At 45.3% G+C, this 2,458-nt stretch overlaps 1 pseudogene; it reads left to right on the top strand.

Annotated features, from left to right (window-relative positions):
* Positions 1-205: 205 nt before the first annotated feature.
* On the top strand, positions 206-555 carry Gm13875 (annotated as a pseudogene).
* Positions 556-2,458: the final 1,903 nt, after the last annotated feature.

Genomic DNA, 2,458 nt, shown 5'->3' on the forward strand with positions numbered 1-2,458 from the left:
GACGCCCTCTTCTGGTGTCTCTGAAGAGAGCAACAGTGTACTCATAAAATAAATAAATGTTAAAAAAAAAAGTGACAAAAGAAACATTCCTCCCTTAAGTCACTTCCTGTCAGGTATTTGGCTATAACAATAAGAAAAATAAGTAATACAGAAACATATTACCAGGGTGTGAGTGTGAGAGCCAAAGTTATAGTTTAGTTTTAATTACTGTGCCTAAGAGATCCATAAAACACAATGCTTCGCTCTTCGGGCTTGGGCTTGGGTTCTGGCGACATGACTAAACGCACCAAGAAGGTCGGCATCATCGGCAAGTACGGGACCCGCTAAGGTGCTTCCCTCCAGAAAATGGTGAAGAAAATTGAAATCAGCCAGCGCGCCAAGTACACTTGCTCCTTCTGTGGCAAGACCAAGAGGAAGAGACAAGACGAGCCGTCGGCATCTGGCACTGTGGTTCCTGCACGAAAACAGTGGCCGCCGGGGCCTGAACCTACAACACCACCTCTGCAGTCACAGTGAAGTCTGCCATCAGAAGAGAAGGAACTGAAAGACCAGTAGAAGCCTTGCTGAGACTTGCCTAGCCTGCAATAAGCGGGTTATTTACGAAAACAAAACAAAACAAAAAAACCCACAATGCTTCTACACTGTAAGTTCCTTGCTAAGGCCAGATATTTCCTGAGATGCTGGAGGCTACTATTTATGTAAACTAATGAGCCTTGTGTTCTGCATTTTTTGTACCCTTAAACAAGTTTGTTTGACCCAACAGAAAGTGCTTGATCACATTCAGGCAGGAAGTGTGTCAGGATACAGGTTTGCCCCTGATTGGTCCTTGTGGGAAATACGTGGCCTTCTGCATGTGCCTTTAGAAGCCTCTGCAAAATGTGACTCATTACCATTTTTGGGGGGGGGACCCCAGAATGGACCTAGTCTGAGTCTATCATCTTGGCCAGTACTTAATCAACGCTTGCTTCAATTTGGCTCAATTCGGTAGCGGTCTTATTCCATTTACGGGGTTAACAGGCTACTGCTGCGACAAACGTGACCACATGGTTTGTAGGCTTTTTGAACTGGCTTGTATGAGGTGTGTGGAAGAGTTTGGAGATCTAGGCTGCAGAAGCCTTGTAACACTGTCATATTTAATTGTCGGCTGTCACGTGACCCAAAGCTTGGGTCATCTCGGAAGAAGGAACCTCAACTGAGGAATTACCTTGATCAGACTGGCCTGTGGCCATGTTTGTGAAGCTTTTTCTTAATTGCTGATTGATGTGGGTGGTCCCCTTCCTAGGCAGGTAGGCCTGGAATGTGTTAGAAAGGAAGCTAAATTCGAGCCTGGGAGCTAGCCAGTAAAGGGTGAGCTCTGTGGTTCCTGACCTGACTTCCTCAGCGAAAGGGCCGTTCGTTACCTGGAAGTATAAATCAAATAAGCCCTTTCTTTTCCAAGTTGTGAGGAGTCTGTGGGACTCCACACAGATTTGAAGGCAGGAGTCATTATGCTTAATGTATTGTTAAAAATAAGTTTCCATTTACAGTAAGAGCTGAGTTTCTGTCTGTTTCCTGGAACCTGCCCTGCCCTAACCCATGCCCTTGACTTACTTTGGAGAATACCCGCTAACCCTCACATGGTGATGGCTGTTGGTTAGGGATCTTCCTGGACCTCTCTACTGCTCCATTGTCTCTCTCCTGTAAATCTGCTTCGCACATACTCATGATTTTACCCCTAAGAAATGAACTCAAGGCTGTTCTCATTACATGAGACATGGGAGGCAGTCGCTGGCCAGCTCTCAGGTGCACCCCAATAAAAATCAAGTTTGCTTCAAATTTTGGTAGTGCTCTTCTTCTTGCCTAGTGGGATTAACAGCTGCTTGTTCTCAGGGTTCTGACTTATCACAGCAACAGAAAGCTAACTAGAGCAAATGCTGTAAGCAAGGCTTAATGGACCATTCTGGTATAAGTCTGTAGTAGGACCAAAATGCTAAGACAAAATTAGACAGTCAAGGCCTGACTCCTGCGGTTTCAGAGAAGAACAAGGACTCTGCTGGAAACTGAGGTCAAGGGCCATTTGTGTTATATCCCTCAAAGAATCTGTCTGAATCCTGAGAACTTGAGACTGGATTTATGAGTTAAGGACCAATGATGGACAGGATAACAGGATAACATTCAGGTTGTATCACAACTACTGCTGATTGCTTTTATCCAGGTTTACAATGCTGGGGGGGGGGGAGTGGGGCAAACGGAGAAGAAATGCAAGGTCTAGTTAGGTCAGTGGTTTTCAACCTGTAGGTCTCGATCCCCTTGGGGGGGTCTCATATCAGATATCCTGCATATCAGATACATTACAGTTCATCACAGTAGCAAAATTACAGCTATGAAGGAGCAACAACATAATTCTATGGTTGGGGGGCCATCATGGCACGAGGAACTGTATTAAAGGGTTGCAGCACTAGGAAGGTTGAGAACTGCT

This window comes from Mus musculus, chromosome 2 (assembly GCF_000001635.26).
Source record: "Mus musculus strain C57BL/6J chromosome 2, GRCm38.p6 C57BL/6J".
Taxonomy (NCBI): domain Eukaryota; kingdom Metazoa; phylum Chordata; class Mammalia; order Rodentia; family Muridae; genus Mus; species Mus musculus.